Below are 24,290 nucleotides of genomic sequence, written 5' to 3' on the forward strand. Positions count from 1 at the left end.
AAGGGATACGTGATTCTTGCCAGACCCAAAGGAGAGAAGTGAACCTATAGAGTATAAGTGCAGAAGGTGAAGAAGAGCTTGAGCGGATCTACATTGGCATTTAGTGTTGTTACCAGATCATTGTAATACCTATTGATCTCTAACTACCTCAACAGTTGGAAAATCTCTTAACAGGGTAGCCTTAACCGGCTTGCTGTAAATCCTTTAACAGGGTAATTCAAAGCTATTGAGTTCGAAATCCTTTAGCTATTGAGTTCTCGAAATCCTCTAACAAGGTAACCTTTAATAGGGTTTAACCCTTAACCAAGTATTCTAGCCATCCCTTAACTGGGTGATCCCTAACAGGATTGGTTCCTAGCAGAACCTATTGTAATGTCTCTAACCGGACAAGGCTCCTAATAGAGCCGACTTCTAAAGAGTTCAAAAACATCTTGTGGGTATTCATCCCCATCGTGGTTTTTCCCAGTTTGGTTTCCACATGAAAAATATGTGTGTCATGTGTGATGCTTTTATCTTGTGAGTTTTTCCTATTGTCTGTCAAGCATATGATGGTTCTATGTTTTATGCCTGTCAATAAAACATGTTGAACTAGTTGTTATTATGATCTGATGATAGATTACCTATTTATGCATAAGGGTGAAATGGTAGTGTAGTCTTGAGTTGAGTGAAAAGCTAAGTGAGTAACTGGTTAATGCTTGTCTCAGTCATTCTTAGCTTTACCGGTTGCACTCTATTTCAAACTGGTGTCACTGTTTGCCAATCATTTGAAGTGTCTTCTGTCAAACTGGTTCAGGACTGTATTTTTGTCTACATTGATTCACCCCCCCCTCTCAGTACCGAGTTAGTACTATCCATTCATCATTGAGTTATCATGTACCTCTTCTTCTGATGATTTCTTAGTGTTAGTTTCTTTAGCCTCTACCAGTTTCTCAGTCTCCGATTGCTTAGCTTGTGTCGGTATTTCAATCTTCTAAGAGTCAGCAGTGTGTGCCAGTGACTCAGAGATCTCACTGTTCTTAACATCGGCTACCTTAACCTCTGCAGTCTTTTATCCACAACAATGTTAATATCTTATGTATCTACATTCATGGTGAAATGTATTTCAGAATCTGGGTTAGTATCATCATGTGTTACTTCTTCGGTTGCCTTATCCAATTGATTGTTTCTATGTACCGGTGATGCTGAAGTTATTGGAGGGGTGTCCTATGCCGATGGAGGGAAGATATATGTTACCCTTATAGCTCAAGTACACCACCAACATTGCCTTTACCTTTGTCCTTTTGGTATACCTTCGCAAAAGATTTATCTATTTTCTATCTTTCCCTTTCCTCTTTCTTTTCCTTTTCAACAAAAAATACATCCCAACTGTCTGCAGTTTCATCAGAAATCTCTTTCACTCTACCAGCCATTAGGCTAACCTGTCGGTGTCCACTGACAAAAACTGACCGGTTTGCTTCATAACTCAGTTCATCAATTTCCTCTTTAGAATTTACAGGGTGCACTGCCAATAATGCTTCAACTTTTAACTTTTTATCTAATTCCATTACTGGCATTCTTTTAGCCTCTAGTCTTAGATACAAGTCATTCAAAAAATCATCTACAACTTCAATCAAAACCTTCTTATAGATGTCTAGATGCAAAATAATACTAGCTTCTATTGTTTCCTTGTCAGAATCTTTGTAAGAATGATAGTATTTATTTACATTGCATAGATTACCATCTTGTGTTATCTCATTTACTAGTTCCTCCAGTCTAAGGGTATCTGGTGTCTTAGTTTGTTTCTTCTTTGGTGTTAGCTTCTTCTTAGGCTCCCTTACATCTTGTCGATTCTTCCTCAAAGTTATAGTCCTTTTGGGAGAGGGAGAGGGTATCAGTGAAGGTTTCCTCTTCTTTCTTTCAACTCTTTAGAACTCTGTTGCTTTTCCACTATCTGTATCTGAAGAAGTGACAACGGTGAAACATGAGCTTCCAGTTTAAATCCTTCCAATTCACTAGCAGATATACCACTCAAGTTAATTACATTTTCCTTAATTTCCTTAGCCATCTTGGATGCATCTCTGATAAACTTTTCTCTTCTTTTTCTCTTCTTCTGCATTGAGACAACACTCTCAATGGTCTCAACACTACCAAAAAAAAAATTCAGATGGTTCCTTAGGTGCATCAAGAAGTGTTTTAGCATATTCTTCAAGAACATTCATGTCAACTTCATATCCCATTTCTATTATCCAAATAGTTCTAGGAGTATGTCTCATCTTGTTTGATTACAAAGAAATTTTTTTTGTCATACTTATCTACTATGCTCTGTGGTAACCTTTCTCTAGCCTTCATCTTAGTTTGGAAGTTTTTGAAGTAGTCTGCTATAATGTTGTCACTGTTAGAGTCCATATGGATGATAGCTTCCATGATTTTTTTGCCTACCAGGATGTCATATCCAAATTCCTTATGACCAATGTCGGGTATCTCTTTGGTGAAGTAAAGCATCAAACACACAACTAGGTTGCCAAAAATGAAATGTCCCCTTTTTGTCACCCTTAATCTTTTTCAGGTTGTCTATCAATTCATCCTTAAGCCATTCATAGATATCAATCCTAGTATTATTCTTAACCATATCATATGCACTATGAATACATAAGCTGGAAACTAAATTCAATCTATTTGCATGAGTTACTCTATAGCTAAGTACCATACTCACATATCTCACATTAGCATCAGTAATATCATTAACCCTAAGAGGTCTGTTGTCAGATGTAGCTCCAGTTAAATCCATAACTCCCTTATTAGGTATCTTCTTGGTTTTGTCAGGCCTACTACCAGCTGAGGGTAAACCAGTAATTGCCTTGATTGCTTCCTGTGAGATTTTAAAAACAAAGTCAAGCCATATGAACTCTCCATGAACTCTACTCAAAACAAGACGAACTACCTCCTTTGGAAATTCATGTATGTTCAGTATTTCAACAAATCCTAATTGTTCAACTATCTTATGCTCCAGTTTAACTAAACCTTGTTCATAAGTAATAACACCATTGTACATGTTCTTCAAATCATCAGTTCCTAAATTTTCTATGTTGCAGTGAATGTAGACTCTAGGGTCTTTGGCAAAAGCAACTCCCTTTAGAATTTTAGAAAAAGCTCCAATAGAATCATCTTGTTTGGCAATTTCAGGGATGATCTTAAACACGGGTCTAGGGTGCTTAATTTTTTCTACCACAGTAGGGTTTGCAATAAACTCAGGTACAAAAGATGAAGATGCCATTTCCAAAGATAAATACCTCTTTCTTGAAATCCTTGAATGCCTAAAAAAACACTTTGTTGCTCGCCTTTAGAATGCCATTACTCAATTTCACGCTCTCTGAATGCTTGAATGCTTGGTGGATGAAAATGAGGGTTTTCTGGTGCTTTAAAGCCAAAAATGATCTCCAACTACCATATTAAATACTTGTCGGTTAAGTGAAATCTTAACACATCTGTCGGTAAAGAAGAAATGTATCTTCTTCCCATCAACCGAGGGTAGAATGCATGATTTTCAAATTGTTGCCATACCCCATAAGGATTATCCCTTAGTCAAATGAAGAATCTCCTACCAGTGGAGGATTACTCTATTCAACCGGTGCAGAGACAAATTCATCAACTCTCTGATCTCCCTTCTTAATCCATTGTTTTGAAAATTCTTGCTTTATTTCATTTACCTTTTCTTTTCCCTTCTCATTAGATCCTTTATTGTTCATCGGTATAGTCTTACTTCTACAAAATTTTGCAATATGCCCATTCTTGTTACATGCATAACAAGTTACATTATTCCTATGAATAGTTTTTCCATATCCTTGACCGGTTTGTGTTTTGCATTGATTAGATAAATGTCCAAATCTACCACAAACATAGCATTTCACATCCATTCTACAATTTTCTGGATTGTGACCAACTTTATTGCCATTGAAACATTTATCAGTGGGTAAGTTTGTATTCTGATTATTTCTAAATCTGCACTGATTTTCTCTATGACCAAATTTGTTGCAATTGAAACATTTCCCATTAAATTTATAAGCATTAGGTTGTCTTACCGGTTTACTGTGATCTTGATTGTTTGCAATCCCAGAAATTTCTCCATGTTCAAATCCAAGTTCAACTGTATCTCCATCAGGTTTTTGTCTTTTCAGCATGCCATCAAGTCTTTCTGAACTTTTCTTGAATTTGTCTTTGTGTTCATTTGCAGCAATGAACTCATTTTCCAGAATCCCAACTTGTCTCATAAGCTCTTCTTTATCATGTTGCATGTGAATCAGATTTGTTCTTAGCATATCAATTTCATGACAAAGTCTTAGATTTTCATTACCTCCATCATTAAGTCTTCTAGTCAAGTCTTCTTCATTCTTCTTCTTGTCTTCAATATCCTTACATAGCCTCATGGTCAGATCTTGCATTTCATTCCTCATATTACTGTTCTCTTGTCTTAACTTATCGGCAATATCACTAAGAGTTTCCTTTTCATCATCATGTTTCTGCATTTGCTCATGAAGTTCCTTCCTCTTGTTTTGTGCTATAACCAGGTTCTCCTGAAGTCCTTTAATGAATTTCTTAGCAATCCTCAGATCATCTTCAAGTTTGATATTCTTCAATTTTTCTGCATCAAAATCTTCAAGAGCTCCTTCCAACTGTTTTCTCAAATTCTTCATCGGTACCAGTTTCAGAATCTTCCTCAAGCTGTTAGGCTTTTGAAAATAGAGGACCAGGCTCTGATACCAATTGTTAGATTCAATGACAGTCCCAAAGACACTAAGAGGGGGTGGTGAATTAGTGTCTAACCAGTTAATGGAATATTTAAACTTATTTATAACTTTGCAACCCAAATCAATGTACCGGTAAACAAGACACAATGTAGTAAAGAGAAATAATAGAGATAGCATAAATGCACACCATAACACAAAATATTTTCATGAGGAAACCTGGTGGGAAAAATCTTGCTGGGATTTGTGACCCACAATGTTTACTTATGTCCAATATGAATAAATATTACTTGCAATAGGGGCCCCCACATGCAGGAAGGCCAACAGCCTAGAGTGCACTGCTCAATTAAAGAATCTCACTGACTACAATATGGATAATTAAATCCAATACAATGTACTCCTCAAAATAGCATCTCTAATTCCTAGTTCAGTACCAGTTTAATCTTAGTCAGATACCTTAACCAAAACCTTTCATTGTCTTACATATACCAATAATAATACCTATCCTTCTACTTCTTCTTAATTACCAAAATGATCTATAAGATCTCATACATATATGAGTCTTTACAATACACCAAGTCATCTTACAAATAATTAATTACATTTGCAATACAATTTATATAAGCAAAACTTTGTCTCATGTCATCCTGAGTTTCAGTATACTTCATTTTTGGTGTAATTTGGATGTCGTTGAATGTACCTGTCGGTGTTGGTGTCAGTGTATGATGTTTGCGATGTCGGTGCATATGTAGAAACCTATTGCCGGTTGGTTGCCATCAATGAAAACATCAACCATTCTCATTAGAGTGTAGAATGCCAACATAACTAGGGTTTGTAACCCTAATGGGCAAGCATTTAATGCAATAGGTAAAAAGGATATAAGCAAGTTTTTCTTTGTTATTTTTACCCTAATGCATTCAAGAGAGAATTCTTGAGCACTTGCAGAGTGAAAGAAGGTTTGCTAGCAGATTTTAGTCGAAGTTGTATCATGATTTGCATGAGAAAGCTGACTTGAAGGTTAGTGAAGACTGAACTAGTGTGCACTTGATTAATCAACTGATAAACGAGGTAGCGTGAGTAAACTAAGGTATTTCTTTGAAAAATCCTTCTTTGAATCTAGTTTATCTATAATGTCATGATCATCTAAGCAAGTAGAGAAATTGATGATCACATTTGAACCTATGGAGGTTGTAAAGTCAGAACAGATTGTGTCTTATAATGCTTTATCTCAAGTTCCTAATGGAGTCATAGTGAAAGGAGATTTATCTAGCTACATTGATTGTAAAATTGAGGATTTAGGATCATTGTCGATCTATTCTCAGTTGAAATCCCTTTGTGATGAAAATGAAAAGATTCAACCCGAGTATATTAGGGTTTATGAGAAAGGTTTTCATAATGCAACTTATTTTCTTGAATATTTTGAAGAGGAACACATCCGAATTATTTTGAGTTGTGTTCATGGGGAAAACTTGTATTTGGAAAGGACTCACACTATAACCAAGAAGGCTATTCAAGAAGTAACTAGTTTTTGTTCAACCAGTGAAGTGCCTAAGCTGAGGTGAATTTCAAAAGAGACAGTAAACACTCTAACCTCATCAACCTCTGATGGGCATTCTTTTTATGTCAATAACATCAAGGACCCAGTGGTTAAACTAGCAACTATGGTTATAGACTACCAGATATTCTATTCTAGTAGAATGAATAGTGTACCATCTGCAATAGTGCATACTGCTTATAAAATCATAGCTGAAAATGCTAATTATGACCTATGTGAGGCCATAAGGAGCCAATTAATGTTGAATCTTTAGTCTATCAAGAAAGACATCAGTCAAAAGTTAAAATTTGGTCAATTGTTGATTGGTTTATTCTTTTATTTCCATAATTTCCTACCAGGAATTGGTGATCCTGAATGGTCTAAGGATCTACTGGTAACTGCCCAGATTAAGAATAGTATTATGGTTGTGAGGAACACCTTCTTTGTTGAAATGAATAAATATTTCAATGAATTTCAAAAGAAAATGAGTATGAGGGTAAGGATACTTGAGGATGTGGTGAAAAACTTTGCTAAGGACATTATTTTCACAATCACCACCTATTTTTGTCTAATGGAGGCTATTGAGCCTAGAGAAAAAGTGATGGAAGACATGAGCTATGAAGTTAATTATGACTTATTGATCGGTTATGCCAATAACCTGTTGGCATCTCCAGTGGACAAAAAGAAGACAAGACTGGACACAGTTGAAGTTCAAACTACAAAAGCTGAAACTAGTAGTGTTCCAACCATAAGTGGTAAAGGTAACAGGAAGAAGGTTAAGAAAGCACCTCCGGTAATAAAAAAGAATAAGAGTGACATGAAGTGTCCAAACTAAAAAGGAACCAGAACCTAAAGTGTATGTAAAGAAGCAGGCTGCATCAACGAAAAGAGGTCAGAAACTGATCCTCCAAGCAGAATCTAAGAGTACTGATAATGAGGAGGAACCCAAGAAAATGAAATCAATTGGTAAAGTGGCCAAACCAGTGAAAGAAGTGCCAAAGGCAATTGTGCCTATTAATGTCTTAACTTACAAGCCTGAGACTACTTTTGAGAGAATGGTAAAGACATTAGGGAGAAACAGATTTGATAATGTCAAAGATCATTTTGATTCATTCAATGAAGAGAAGAAGGAACAAATTGTTCAAAAGGTAATCAGTTATTTGTGCCATTAGAATAGATTACCTCATGATCTTGAAAAAGATATTTTTGATTCTTTATATTCTATTATTTTAAATAAATGGGAGGAAGTTGTGAAGAAAGAAAAAGAAATTATTGATGATGTATTTGTGCAATATTTTTCTGATTTATCAAACGATGAGTTAATCAAATTGCTTGATCAGTACAAAGCCCAATTTTCTTTCAAGTCAAGAAGATTGAAGCTACTCAATGGAAAGGTATAACCTGTTGAAATTGAGACTCATCAGATTGCTCGTAACATCCAATGGATGCAAGATCTTATACATTCTTCCAAATATGAGCAAGAGATTATTGATCGACCAAAAATGGACGAGGAAGAAATTGTGTAGGCTGATGTTGTCTATCCTATCAAGAAAAAGGATCTCACTACTTCCCAATGAGTCATACTTGTTGGTGATATTCAGAAAGCAACATATCTATCTGGAGATATGACTGCACCTGATATGCAGCCACTGGCAACTTCAGACTCACAGGTTACTACATTTGAGATACCAACAACTCAACCAAGAGTGGATATTCTACCGGCAAAAGAACAATCAGTGAAAACCAAACTCCCACCAGTTTCATAGGCCACTCAGAAGGAATCCATTGAAAAGGTTGATATATGAATTTATGAATAGGAGACGGAGATAGAACAAGAGAAAGTGAAGATTGATAAGGTTACATCTTCTGAACCGGTAAAAACATTAGTCATACAACAGACTGATGAAGATGATGATGACTCATTAGGCATTTTAGAGCCTATAATTATTGATAATATGAGTGCATCAGAAATGATGAAGATTGTAACTCTCATGCAATATAGGGCACAAAAGAAGAGACTTAAAGAGCACAAAATGGAAGCAAAAACCATTCAGAATGCTATGGATATTCTGACAAGTCTACTACCAGAAACTGCTACAAGGAATTTGTCAACTCCTATTGGCAAACTTGATCAGTTGGTTGCTGATGCATCTGATCAACTTAAGACCCTAGAAGAAGTAGCACAGACTTATGCCGAGAAGAGCTACAGGAAGAAGTGTGGAGAGCATCTCATGAAAGAGATTGATACAGGGAAGATTTCTCTATCTCTTAATAAATATTTATTAGGAAAAGTTATTAAAATAGGAGGGAAAATCCTTGCATCTACTTCTAATGTTTCATTCTTTCATTTTGATATCAATAACATGCGAACTAAAACAGAGCAAGAGCTAGACAAGATATGCAATGCATATGTACCATTACAAGATTCTATTTTTTCTTTTGGAAAATCTGTGGATGATTTGTAAAACAAGTTAGATACCTATGATTTTGAAAAGGCAAAAAGACTCTGATCCCTGAAGGAGTTGAATAATCTTCTCAGACCCCAAGTGGACATGTTGCAAAGAGCCTACAAGAATGTAGAGGTAATTTTGGTCACCCCAGAGACATGTACACTTGATTCAATGGAAGAGTTATGTACTCATATTATGACCACAATTAAGATCACTAAGAACTTATTGGAGACATGGGAACATGGTTTTTCTCAATTGAACAGTAACTTTAGCGATATTTTTCTAAGGATTGCCCTGCATACATCTTGATTCAGGTTTTCAAGTTTTAGTATATGTAAAACATTTCGATACAAACTTTTCTACATATATATATGTATTTTTCTTTTCAATTTGGCATTGTTGTCAAAGGGGGACTAAAAATATGTATGTGTGTTGTGTTATTTTTGTATGTTCTATGTAGTAAGGGGGACTAGGAATAGAAATATATGTTGTAGGTGTACAAATTTTTGTAAGCACACTTAGTTGTATTTCTGTAAAATTTTCTAAGTGTTGCCATCAATGCCAAAGGGGGAGATTGTTGGCTTGACGATGATTGTAATGAATTACTTCATATGTAGTCATTGATGTAACAAATACACACACATATGTTCATATTGTCTATCGGTGTGACTTCAAAGCTATTTATATTGCAATCGGTATACTAGAAGGTTTATATCAAACTGGTACATGGTGACAACTGGTATATGCATGGAGACAACTGATGTGTATATACATAACTCGACATCAACTTGAAGATCCAATGAAGAATAGCCAAGGAGTATCGAAGGACAAACGGTTTATATGTTTAACTCCAACTGGTATTTGTTGATTATGTGATAAGTTATCCTCACAGACAAATTTTGGCGATATTTTTGTGATGAATTATGATTGTTTGACCAGATACACTACACCTAGGAAATTGTGATATGATTTCTCAAGGCCGACATAAAATCTAAATGTCTATGTATTGACATCACAATGAATTATTTTGTATGAGTGAAGGAGTTATGATATGTGATGATTTGATGTGAAGGAAGAAGTGTTAAGTTGCAGAGTATGTTGGTAATGAAGTTTTGAGTGCATAGAAGAGGATCTATTCAAGCAAGTTGTGTTGCTACTAGATTACACCATCTGTTGTTTTTAATCATTGCAACATTTAAATCCCCTATCCGGGTAAGCTCTAACAAGCTTCATTGTAAAAATCCTCTAACCAGGTGATCTATTAGTTTGGATTCAGAAATCCTCTACCGAGGCTACTCCTAATAGGGTACTACCTTTAACAGGGTATAGCTTTTAAGTAAGCTTTAGGATCTTTAACAGGATTCACTCCTAGCAGAGCAACTTTTTGTAGACCCTAACCAATCAGTTATCTATTACTGCAGATAGTTAACTTGTGAGTCCCATCTCATCGTTATTTTCCCATTTGGGTTTTCCATGTATAAACACTTATGTTATGGTGGATGTTTTACTTATTGTGGATGATTTTATATCATTTTGTATTGCATGCATAGTTTTTAACAAACTTGTTAAGTATATCTACTGGTCAGTGTTTAAAGTAGTATTGTTTTTGGTGTCACTGATTACCCCCCTCCCCCTCTTAGTGCTTTATGAGTCCATCGGGGTGAATCATTAGATAGAAAATTGTATAGACTTTCACCAAAGTCAAATTCAACCTCTCAAAGTAAACTCTAAACTAACTGTTTTAAACACTGAATTGTCAAATGCAATATTACTGACAAGTTAAACCGGTTGACTGTTATAATAGACTAACAGTAAAACAACTTGAAATTATCAAAACCTTTTGATTAAATCTTTTAAATACTTTACTGATAGTAGTTAAAACATATTTCAGATTGTTGTCGATTATCATATCATATCAAAGTGGATTTAGTAGTTAAGCAATTTAACCATAGTAAACATAACCACAAAAGCATTCACCACTTGACACAATATTTTTGATGTGGAAACCCAAATGGGAAAAACCACGGTGGGGATGAATACCCACAAGTATTCTGATGTTTTCCCTATTAGGATCCTAGCCTATTAAAGCTTTACAAAAATCCCGTTAAGAACAGATCCTGTTAGGGACCACTCAGTTAAGGGATTGATTATAATGCCCTATTAGAAACAATACCCTGTTAGGAGTAACCTTAGTAGAGGATTTGAAATCCAAGCTAATGGATCACCTAGTTAGAGGATTTGAATAACACTAAGCTTGTTAGAGCTTACCTGATTAGGGGATTTGACTGTTGTAATTGTTAGAAAACAACAAGGGTTTGTTGGTCTATTTGAATAGCACTACACTTGCTTGTTCAGATCTTTTTCATGCTCTTATCTGCCATTACACATACTGTAGATATATTATCAGGTTCGGCAACCAATCTCTCTTACTCTCAACCATAAATTGACTACTATACAACAAAACAACTCATCGACCTTATAAACAAATCAACAGGTCGGTAACACAACACAAACCTAATTACCTCATATAGATTACAAACAAATTGGTTCAAGTATGACCGTTGGATTACATAGTAAATTACATATAAATCATTGCACATCATTTAAGATATCCTTTACCGCTCCTTGATCACCGCTTCATCAAACTCTGTAACTCATCACGGAGTCTCCATTACATGCAATGAACTTGCTCATTCCCATGACAAAAACCGTTATCTCTACGCGCCATGAATCATTTAAAACATTTCTCATACAACATGCTACTGTCATAATATTTACCATTCATCATTTGATCATAAAATGCTTCAACTGATTCACCAATCTCCATCAGTTAGGGTTTGCTCTCATCTACAGGTAGGGTTACCGGTTCATCTCTCCATTTCATAAGCAATACCGGTTTCCTCCACAAACTCACCTACCGGTTGTAGTTCCCTTTACTAGATTTTCCTACCGGTTGTAAAACAATATTATAACAATATTATTACAACATCATTACCAGTTAATTGACATCAATGACAACATAGCATTTCATTAATGCAATCTTCATGCAAATGCCAACACTTTTCTGGTCAGTTATCGCTTTTGGTTGGTTGTTTTTGGGTTCCCGGGGCAGTTCTTGTGCTTACCGGTTGGTTTTCCTTCATTATTGGCGTGATTATTGGCATGAGGATTCATTTTGGGTCTTTTCTAATGTTATTTGGCATGTGGTCGACCTTCTTGTTGAACTGCATCACTTGGTTGTTATTTTCCAGAGAGATTTATCTAATTCTTAGGGTTGACCTAATTACACTTTTCATTTTCCAATATTGGTGAATGTAATCTTATGAGGTCAAGCCAGATGTCTTCCGATGGGTATAAATATGATGTTAGGTAATAATTTGTAAGGGCAGAGGAAGTAGAACTTAGAATAAGGATTGAGATTTGCATGTTGTGATCCGGTTGATTCTTAGAGTCTCAATTGGATAGTATTTGGCTTGAATCCTGCATGTAACCAGTTAATTACTAGATGTTCTTTGATGATAATATAATGATTGTCGGATAATTTCCAGAATTTCTATGGCTTTAATATGATTTGTACATGTGAATTTGTTATGTTGTCTTGCTGCTTTCGTTGTCTCTCCCTCGCTGCATAAGTCGATTGATTCTTTTGAGGGTTTTTACTGGTTATGGTTACACCATAGAGCTACCCCACTATTACTTCATTATACTAGACCACATTCAAACCAAATAATTCTATGGAGTTACACATTTAGATCAACAATTTTGACATCCATGAAAACAAGAACTCATATTTGCATCAATCTCTCCCTTTTTCATTGATGGTAACACTTCTGCCAACTCCAACATCACCCCCCTTTGACATAAAAAGCGAAGGGTGTCTTCTCACAATATTTTAAAAAAAACTATATATAGTTTCACCTATCTACAATACCTCCTCAAATTTGGAAACCAAATCCATGTTACCAACATGTATGCATATCAAAAATATCTTATAAAAAATATATATATACATATAACCACCTCATTGAGATGAGATTATGATATTCTAATGTATGAATTTTAGCTAAGCCTAGATAGTATTCCAACCAACTATTGTAGAGACCAAAAGGTTATGTTGACTCTCTGTTAGGATTCCCATAGATACTGAGAGGGGGGAGGGGTGAATCTATATCTAACCGGTATATAGAATTTCTTATCTTAAAACATGCAGAACATATTATAATAGTGTACCGGTATGCAAGAAATAATGAAATAAACAGAATTAAAAACATCCACATGAAAAGCACACCATGACACAAGGATTTAAGGTGGAAACCCAGTGTGGGAAAAACCTCGGTGGGATTTGTGACCCACAATATCCACTTACTGGCCAATAAGAGAATATTACTTACAAGAGGGGCCTGCACATGCAGGAAGGCCAACTGCCTACAACTCACTACTCAATGGGAAGTCTCACTGACTTACAATGTGGATTATACAAATCCAATATCTTGTACTGCTTTACAATAGCATCTATAATGCCTGATCCAGTACCAGTCGTTGCTCTACTTCTTACATAAACCCTTTAACCTATATTTTACATAATAGGTCTGCCTTAATATTTCGCTTACATCACTTTCTTAACTTCCTTTAACTTTCTTACAAAATGTCTACAATGATCTCTTTTATATATAAGAGTCATTTTAAAACATGCCAAGTCGGCTTACAAAGTTTTTACAATAATAAACAAAATATAATATAACAAAATCCTATCGGCCTTTGTGTCGGTATACTTCCTTTCTTTGTGTCGGTGTCGGTGTAGAGTTTGATCGTTGATGCCGGTGAACTATCTTGCCGGTGTAACGCCTTGTCAGTGCCATAGGATTGTAAGGTTGCCATCAATGATAAAACCTTCAATCACCTACAATGTCTCATTGGAGTGTGGATATGCCAACAATCTCCCCCTTTGGCATTGATGGCAACACTCATGAGAAATTTCAAAAAGTGTATCTAAAAATGTGAAGTCCAAAAAAATGTTACCAAAAATGTGTGCTCCCCCTGAGCATATGATTCCTGTGATATTTGAATTTTCTCATACCACTACTCCCCCTTTGGCATCAATGACAAAGGTTGTCAAGATGTCAATAGAGTTTGTAGTTTCAACCTTGTAATTGAGTAGTTACAATTTGAAATAGATCAGCCAAAATCAAATTTATACTCTCCATAAACTTTTTACTGTCTCTTATTGTTGTCTCTGTTCTTTTAACTGTATCGGTGAGATACTGCAAATGCTCTACCGGTGTTTTTTGTCCCTGTATCAGTGCCTCAAATATTTCCTTCTGTAATGATGCTAGATAGTCTAATCTTGGACTCAGTTTTAATCTTAGATGCTTAGCGTTATTCACTATTTTCTCTTTTTCTCTTTCTAATTTAAGTAATTCTTCCTCAAAAGTTGTTATCTTCTGTTCAAAAACTGATAATGTATCAGGTGAGTTAACAAAATTATCTGCAATTTTATTGATTTCATCCTGTGCCTTGCTCATCTTCTTATCTATATCTACAATCAAAAAGTTTGTCTTACAGGTGTCTTTGTATAGAGTTTTGTACTCTTTCAATAAATTACACAGTTACAGTAGAAGTGTGTCAAAATCTCTGGTACACTTCTTTATCTGCTCATCAAAGAATTTTTGCTTTTCAATTTCCAATTTGTCCTTCAATGTCTCTTCCTTTATTTTCTCAATACACAAGGTATCAAGTTGTCCTAAAGAATCTTTATTATCTATATTACAGTTAGGAGCAATTACCTTCAAAATTGGTATTGTGTCATCTATTGCCTTATAAGCTTGTGAGTTGCAATCTGTTATCTTTTTAATTGAATCCAATAGTACTTCAGTCACATTAGTTGATTTGTAGCTTGATGATGAACCTACATTTTGAGTACCACCAGTGGAATTAACCAAGCTTGTATTGACCTCTGGTAGGTCTGTTTGTGTTTGCATTTCCTTAAGTAGTGCTTTTTCTATTTCTCCAGTTGCCGGTGGCACTGTTTCCTTATGTACCTATTCCAGTTTCTGTTGCTATTCCTGTTCTGGAGCCTTTTGCTCTGTTTGTTGCATTGTCTCAATCTGAGTCTGAGTTTCTACCTGTTTCTCTTTGTCATCTGTCGGTTTCTCCTGTGTGTTATCAGTTTGCTCAGCTTTCGATGGCTCACTAGCCATGTGAGTCTTATCAGTTGTATCTTTGTCTACCACAATGTTGATCTTTTGAGTATCAACATCCACTGTACATAAGACTTCAGGATTAGGATTGACATCCTCTACATCCATACTTTCAACTGTCGGTTGATCTTTTGTAGCTGTTGTTGTTACCGGTGGAGTAATCAAAGGAGGTGGGGATAAGTTGTCTTTAACCTTGATACTGGGTGGTCCACCAACTTTACCTTTACCCTTGTCCCTTTCTTTCTGATATACCTTTATAGGTTTGTGGCTCATGTATTCTTCTTGTTTTTCTTTTTCCACTAGGAAAATGTCCCATGCATTTTCTCTCTCCTCAGTCACCTCATTAACTCTTCCAACCATTAAAGCAATGTGCCAGTGTGCAATAGAAAATACTGACCAGTTGGCTTCAACAATTAAGTCATCAATTTCTTTGGGTGAATTCACTGGGTATACAACAAGTAGCTTTTCTATCTTTATTTTCTTGTCAATTTCTACTAATGCTTGTCTCCTTGCTTCTAGTCTCTTAAATAGTTCATCTGGTACTCCATCTACTACTTCCATCAAAAAATTTTGTACATATCCATATGCAATATAACACTGTTTTCTACTTGTTCTTTTTCATCAGCTGTCAGAGTGTCATAAAGTTTTTCTATACTCTTCAATTTCCCTTCCTCTGTAATTTCATTCAACAGTATGTCAAGAGGGGCCAAGTCCTTATTTGTCCTCTTCTTCTTCTTGGGTGTCAGTTTTTTCTTCTTTGGTGTAGCCTTTCTTACCAGAGATCTCACTGCTTGTTGTTTTTGCCTTGTCCTCCTAGGTGAGGGTGTGGTTGCCAGTGAGGGATCTCTTTTCCTTACAACTCTCTTGAAAGTTGCAGGCATGTCATTCTCTGAAGATGTGCCTACCGGTGATAGGTGAGTTTCAGGCTATGGAGTTGCTAACTCATCCTCTATTATACCGGTTTGTTTCATTATTTTATCCTTGATTTCCTTTGCTTGCCTACAACCTTTTCTTACAACTGCCTTAGCCTTTTTCAATCTTTTCTTAGATTGTATTTGGCTTTCAATAGTTTCTGCACTACCAAATACTTCTTCCTTAGGTTCTTTAGGGGCTTCCAGAAGTGCTTTAGCATAAGTTTTAATTATATGATCATATGTTTCATAGCCCATCTGTGTTACCCAAACTGTCCTAGGGATGACTGCTTCCATCTAGATCTCATCCTTATTGATTACAAAACATATTTCATCCTTATATTTGTCAACAATCTTTTGTGATAATCTGATTCTTTTCTTCATTTTGGCTTTAAGTGCTTGAAAGAAATCATGGATATTGTTTTCCTTATCTTCTCCCATATTATTGAATAGTTATGTTAGCTTCTTACCTACCGGTATATCATATCCAAGTTCTTTGTAGCCTATACCGAGAACCTATTTGGTTATATGTAGCTTCAGACATACTAGCAAATTTCCAAATTTAAAAGTTCCTTTATTGTCCTTCTTAATCTTGCCTAAGTTGTCAATTAATTTTTCCTTCAACCACTCACATACATCAATCTTTGCATTATCTGTGACCATGTCATGAGCACTCTTAATGCATAAACTTGAAACTGAATTGAGTCTATTTGCATGAGTAGCTTTATATCCTAATATCATGCTAATAAATCTTACATTAGTATCTTTTACATCGTTGACTCTTAAGGACCTTCTGTCGGATGTTGCACCAGTTAGGTTTATAACTAGGTCATTGGAGACCTTTTTAGTCTTGTCTAGCCTTTTACTAGTGGTTGGTAACCCTGTGAAGGCTTTCACAGCTTCCTTGGTGATTTTGTGAATTGCATCTAACCAGAAAAATTCACCATGTACCCTGCTTAAGACTATCCTAATCACATCCTTGGGAAATTCAGGAATGCTAAGGATCTCTATAAATCGTAGGGTTTCAATGATCTTATGTTCATCTTTTACATTTCCAGATTCATCACATATGACAGATTTAAACATGGTTTTAAAATCTCTTCATCTCCTAGTTCCTCAATGTTGCAGTGAATGTAAATTCTGGGGTCTTCAGCATAAACAACTCCCTTGAAAATTTTAGAAAAAGCACCTAAGGTATCATCTTTCTTTGCTACTTCGGGAACTAATTGAAATACGGGCCTAGGTCTTTTTATAACTTCAACAATAGTAGGGTTTGCTATATATTCAAGTGCAGAGGTGGATGCCATGATAAAATACCTCTTACTGCCTTTAAGATGGATGATTTCTTGAAGTGTTCTTTGTTGGCATTATAACAGACAAGAAGAAGGTTGGCATTCCAATTACAATGAGAGATTGTTGGCATTTCAATAAGGATATTGAGAAGGTTGTTGATGACTATGGATATAACTGATTAAGGATGATTACTGTCTTAATATTATTATTTTGTCATTGATGTCAAGAAATTGATTTTCTAATTCAGTATGATGTTGCCAATTCTTAAGAAGTATGATTTGATGAGTATAAAGATGTCGGTAAAAGACACAGAAAGAATATAATGAATAAGGGGATAAATTATTCAATGGGCAACTATTACCGAGTTAGAAAACGATGAGATCATGATGTTTAGATTGTTTTGATATCCTACATATGCTATTGTTTGAAAGGTTAATACTATACTATGTTATCGAGGAAGGAACCTAGTCGGTAAACCCTAAGGTTATCGCTATTGGTTAATGAAGGCAGAATGTCTACCAAGTGAAGTTTAGTATTTATTGAGTTACAACCATGCTATAACAGAATGCATCAAATGTTTGCATGTGATATTTAATGAAGGAAGCTAATGAGCTGGAGCAAATTAAATGATTGGTAAGCCATGTATGAAGATTGTTAAACCATGGTAAAGAAAGATCGGCAAAAAGATCTATAGCTCAGATTGAACCGCAATACCCTAACACAAGTTCCAAGGTGAATATACAAGTTCCAAGGTGGGGAAAAATGCTTTCAGATCAAAGGATACATTGAACCTAGACAAGATTGAAGATCTGATGGCTATGATTGATCATGGGAAATGTGATCAAGGAGATTAAGCGGTTGGAAGATTGTTTATAAATAGGAAACTATTGATAAACAATGTATGCGGGCAAGTGTATGCACAGGGATGCTACATAGTGATTACCGAGCACAGAAGCTTGAAGACCTATTTTGATAACAGAGTATAGAGCCCAGCAGAGGGACAAGATAAGTCCTATGAATTGATTGTATTGAGCAAATAAGAATCTGCTTTAGCATTTTTAGATGTGAAGTTGTAGACATATTTTTATTACTGTTATTTTGAGAAGTAGAAGAAAATCTCTTTACCGAGTGGACTTAACAGTCTTATTTGTAAAATCCTCTAGCAAGGTGACATTCTTATTGAGTGTTTGAAATCCTTTAACAAGGTCACTTCTAACAAAGTGAAGATCCTAACAGATCTAAGGGAAATCCCTTAACCGGGTCACATCTAGCAATGTGTTTGTAATCTTTAATAGGATTTGCTTTTAACCGAGCATACTCTAGAAGAGTATATTTCTTAGTGGGTCCAAAATCCCACGTTAAATTTAGTGTTATGAGGTTTATATTGTTCATATGCTTTTGAGTTTGCATGTTTGACAGTTTTGGTTATATGACTGATATATATGTTACCGAGGTTGAATCTGATGTTTTTATGGATGATTAAGTTTGTATGATTCACCCCCCCCTCTCATCTTGTTGGCTATTGGATCTGTACTTACATTAAGTATCAGAACTATCAATTGGTATCAGAGCTTTGGACTCTGGAAGAAAATTTTAAAGGCACTTGAGTTAAAGATCCAAAGATGTATAAGAGGGATGCACCGAAGCTGAATAAGTCAAGTTTCTCTACATGGTAGAAAAGGATGAAGCTGCATCTATCAGGAATTGGAGAATATGTTGTCTATTATCTGGAGAATGATTTCATCACACCGAGCACCTATCCATTGAAAATGGAAGAGATAAAGGCAAAGCAAGAACATATTCAAGCAATGATTGAAATAACATCTGCATTGACCGACTCAGAGTTTAATGATCTAGAAGGATGTACTGATGCAAAGGCAATGTGGACTAAGCTGATATCTATGTATGGAGGAGATGAACATGTTCAAAGAGCAAAAGTGGATAGTTTAAGAGGACAACTTGAATCTATGAGGATGAATGAAGGTGAGAACATAACCAAGTATAGTACAAAACTAAAGGAGATTGTAAATCAAGTCAAAGAAGCAGGAGGAACTATTGAAGAAAAGGATGTAACAAGTAAGTTGTTAAGAACCCTTCTACCTACCTATGCAATCCGAGTCTCTGCAATCAATGAATTGAGGTCTGTACCTAATATGTCAGTTTCCTTGGATGCTACTATTGGTAAGCTACATGCATTTGAGTTAATTAACTTTGATAACAGTGGGTCATTAGTAAATAAAGTTGAATCTGCATTCAGTTCTTTTCATATTGATGAAACTGATGATTAAAATGATAGAAAGTATAAGTACTCTGAAGGGAATCACAGTGGAGCAAGTGAAAGATTTCGCACAAACATGGAGGAGGTACACAAACTATATGAGGAAATTAGAAAGCAAGAAGAGTTTGAAGCACTATTAGCCAAAAGGCTACTGAGAGGAAAAGGTAAGTATAAAGGAAAGCTACCTTTAAAATGTTTCAATTGTGATAAGATGGGACATATGGCTTCTAACTGTCCTAACAAAGAATCTAGTGAAAAGAGAGATTACCGAGATGACAAACAGAAAGATAACCATTACAAAGGACACTGAGACTTCAGGAGAAGAGATAAAAAGACATGCCTAATAGCTGATGAGGAATCTAATGATGATAAATCAGATGAAACTGATACAGAGGAAGTTGTTTATGTGGCTATCAAAGATGGATCAGATGAAGAAAGGTATGAAGAAAAAGCTTTAATATCTCATATAAATACTAATTATTCTTAGATCATAGATAGTGGTTTCTCACATCACATGACAGGTGATAAACACAAGTTTATTAAATTAGATGATTATGATGGAGGCTATGTAAGATTTGGTAATGATGCACCATGTCCAGTAAGAGGTAAAGGATCCATAACACTTCTTGACAATGCTAAATGTAATGATGTTTATTGGGTTGAAGGTTTGAAATACAATTTGTTGAGTGCAGCACAGCTAAACAACACAGGTTACCGAATAGAGTTTGAAAAAGGAATTGTCAAAGTTCATGACAAGCATGGAAAGTTTGCTGCTACCGAGACACAAACAAGAGGTAATACATTTCATCTTGACTCAACTCGGAATAAATGTCTATATGCAAAGATAGATGATACCTGGTTATGACATAAAAGGATTTGTCATGTTAATTTTGATAATCTGATCAAAATAAGTAAGAAGCACCGAGTAAGAGGTCTACCAAGTCTTGAAAAACCTGAGAATGCTATGTGCCGAGGATGCCAGATGGGTAAGATGACAAGATCAAGCTTTACAAGTAAGTCCTACACTTCTAAGGGATTTTTAGATCTTGTGCATACTGATCTTTGTGGTCCTATGAAAGTTCAGAGTTATTATGCTGATAAATATTTCATATTATTTGTGGATGATTACTCAAGGATGATGTCAGTAATGTTTTTAAAAGAAAAATCAGAAGCTTTTCAAATGTTTAAATGGTACAAGGCTAGATTTGAAAATGAAACAGGAAGACAACTGAAATGTCTCAGATCAGATAGAGGAGGAGAGTTTACTTCTGATGAGTTCAACTTATTTTGCAATGATCATGGTATAAAAAGACAAGTCTCTGCATAGAGAACTCCACAACAGAATGGGATAGTTGAGAGAAGGAACAGATCTATTGTGGATTGTGCTAGAACCTTGATGATTGAAAAGAAAGTTCCACAAACATTTTGGAGAGAAGCAATAAGCACAATTGTTTACACCTTGAACTGAGTTCAATTGAAGAAAGGTACTTTGAAGACACCTTATGAAATATGCTATGACAAGAAACCTAATGTAAATTATTTTAAAATCTTTGGGAGTAGATGCTATGTTCATAAAGATGATAGAAATGGCAAGTTTGATCAGAAAAGTGAAGAAGGAATGTTTCTAGGTTATTCTTCTAGAAGCAAAGCATTTAAATGTCTGATCAAATCATCTAACAAGATACTAGAAAGTGCAAATGTGAAAATTGATAAATTTGTAGAAAGAAATGATGAAGGAAACTCCAAAGAACCAGAAGATTATGAAGGATTTGTCTATGTGCAACCGAGAAGTCCTACTGAGATAACTGTTGAAGAAAATGAAGAAAATATCCAGTTACCGAGTGATGAAGAAGATCATATAGAGCCTACCAAGCCTATATTAGCCAAGTATGTCAGAAGAAATCATGCACCAAGTCAGATTATAGGAGATAAGGATGATCCAGTGATGACAAGGAACAAACTGAGATAGAACACATGTTTGATATTTGAATTTGAACTGAGAAAAGTGAAAGAGGCATTTAACAGTGAAGATTGGATAAATGCTATGACAAAAGAGATTGATCAAATCAAGAAGAATGACACATGGACACTGGTCCCAAGACCGAAGGACAAAAATGTAATCGGTACAAAGTGGATCTTCAAAAACAAGCTAAATGAAAAGGGTGAGGTCATTCAGAATAAAGCAAGACTAGTTTGCAAAGGTTATGCCCAAGAAGAAGAAATTGATTATGGTGAGACTTTCACACCTGTGGCAAGACTTGAAGGAGTAAGAACATTGTTGGCATATGCTACTTACAAGAATTTCAAGGTATATCAAATGGATGTCAAATCTGCATTTCTGAATGGTATATTAGAAGAAGAAGTTTTCATTGAACAACCTGAAGGATTTATTGAAGGAGAAAATAATGATCAAGTATGTAAATTGAACAAAGCTTTATATGGTCTGAAACAAGCACCTAGAGCATGGTATGAGAGATTGCACTCATATTTGATCAAAATTGGTTTTATAAGAACAAGTGAAAACAACAATATGTACATGAAGAATGATGAAAATGGAATACTGATCTCAGCCATATTTGTTGATGATATTATCTTTAGTGGAAATGACTCTCTATGCAAGAATTTTGGAAATGATATGAGTAAAGAATTTGAGATGTCATTAATCGGTGAGATAAAATATTTTATAGGTCTGTAGATACTGCAAATGAAAGATGAGATTTTTATTACCCAATCCAAGTACATAAAGGAAATCTTGAAAAAATTTGGAATGGAGGATTCAAAACCAGTAAGTACTCGTATGACTACCAACTGTAAACTATCGTAGAATGATGAATCTGCGTCTGTTGATGAGACACTTTACCAATCTATGATTGAAAAGTTGCAATATGTTGTTCACAGCAGGCCAGATATAGCACATGCAGTAGGAATTGTTGCAAGATTTTCTGCAGATCCTAAGGAAACACACATGATGGTAATCAAAAGAATTTTTAGATACTTAAAAGGCACTGAAGATTATGGTTTAGTATATCAGAAAGGAAATGTGTTTGATTTAAAAGTTTATACTGATGCTGATTGGGCAGGCAACATTGATGACAGGAAAAGCACAAGTGGAGGAGCTTTCTTTTTAGGAGAAAGACTAGTGAGCTGGCTTAGCAAGAAACAAGGATGTGTTTCTCAGTCAACAGCAGAGGCTAAATATGTTTTTGTAGCACTAAATTGCACCAATATAGCATGGATCAAACAATTGTTGGAAGGTATAAATGAGCAAGTTACCAAGCCAGTAACTATATTTTGCGATAACACTAGTGCCATTGACATTTCAAAGAATCTTGTTATGCACTCTAAGACAAAGCACATCTCTATCAAATATCATTATCTTAGAGAAGAAGTTCAAGAGAAGAAAGTGGTGTTGGAATATGTTAGTACAAAGGAGCAAATAGCACGTATCTTCACCAAGCCACTACTAAAGGACACTTTTGAATATCTCAGAAGTCAGTTAGGGGTCCTACCCCTATCTTCCATTCACTGACTGAGTTCGGTGAAAGCATCAATTCGATGACTCTATTGAATATCTTTTGGGAGTTGATGATGGAGTTATACACGTTAGGATGTTTTCTAAAAGTGTACTGGAAATAATACAAAGAATATTACAAGGAACGGGAATTGAAGACAAATGCTCTGACCGAGACTCAGTTGATACACAACAACGGGAAATAACTTCTTACATAAACAAATTATGTTTTAGTTCTTTTTTGGCATTGTTGTCAAAGGGGGAGAATACATAAGAAGAGCAGACTATAGATTGGAAAGAAGACTGAGAAAATAGGAGAAGTCTAATGTATGGGGGAGAGCATTTCAGCATTTCATAATTTCACAACAATCTGAATCTGACTCAATAAAGTCAAATCAATTGGTTTTGCCATCAATGCCAAAGGGGGAGATTGTTGGAATTATAACAAACAAGAAGAAGGTTGGCATTCCAATTACAATGAGAGATTGTTGGCATTTCAATAAGGATATTGAGAAGGTTGTTGATGACTATGGATATAATTGATTAAGGATGATTACTGTCTTAATATTATTATTTTGTCATTGATGTCAAGAAATTGATTTTCTAATTCAGTATGATGTTGCCATATCTTAAGAAGTATGATTTCATGAGTATAAAGATGTCGGTAAAAGACACAGAAAGAATATGATGAATAAGGGGATAAGTTATTCAATGGGCAACTATTACCGAGTTAGACAATGATGAGATCATGATGTTTAGATTGTTTTGATATCCTACATATGCTATTGTTTGAAAGGTTAATACTATACTATGTTACCGAGGAAGGAACCTAGTCAGTAAACCCTAAGGAACCTAGTCGGTAAACCCTAAGGTTATCGCTATCGGTTAATGAAGGCAGAATGTCTACTGAGTGAAGTTTAGTATTTACCAAGTTACAACCGAGCTATAACAGAATGCATTAAATGTTTACATGTGATATTTAATGAAGGAAGATGATGAGCTGGAGTGAATTAAATGATTGGTAAGCCGTGTATGAAGATTGTTAAAGAATCTATGGTAAAGAAAGATTGGCAGAAAGATCTACAGCTCAGATTGAACTGCAATACCCTAACACAAGTTCCAAGGTGAATATGCAAGTTCCAAGGTGGGGTAAAATGTTTTCAGATCGAAGGATACATTGAACCTGGACAAGATTGAAGATTTGATGGCTATGATTGATCATGGGAAATGTGATCAAGGAGATTAAGCGGTTGGAAGATTGTTTATAAATGGGAAATTTTTGATAAACAATGTATGCGGGCAAGTGTATGCACAGGGATGCTACATAGTGATTACTGAGCACAGAAGCTTGAAGACCTATTTTGATAACAGAGTATAGAGCCCAGTAAAGGGACA

Source organism: Cryptomeria japonica, chromosome 4, assembly GCF_030272615.1.
Source record: "Cryptomeria japonica chromosome 4, Sugi_1.0, whole genome shotgun sequence".
Taxonomy (NCBI): Eukaryota; Viridiplantae; Streptophyta; class Pinopsida; order Cupressales; family Cupressaceae; genus Cryptomeria; species Cryptomeria japonica.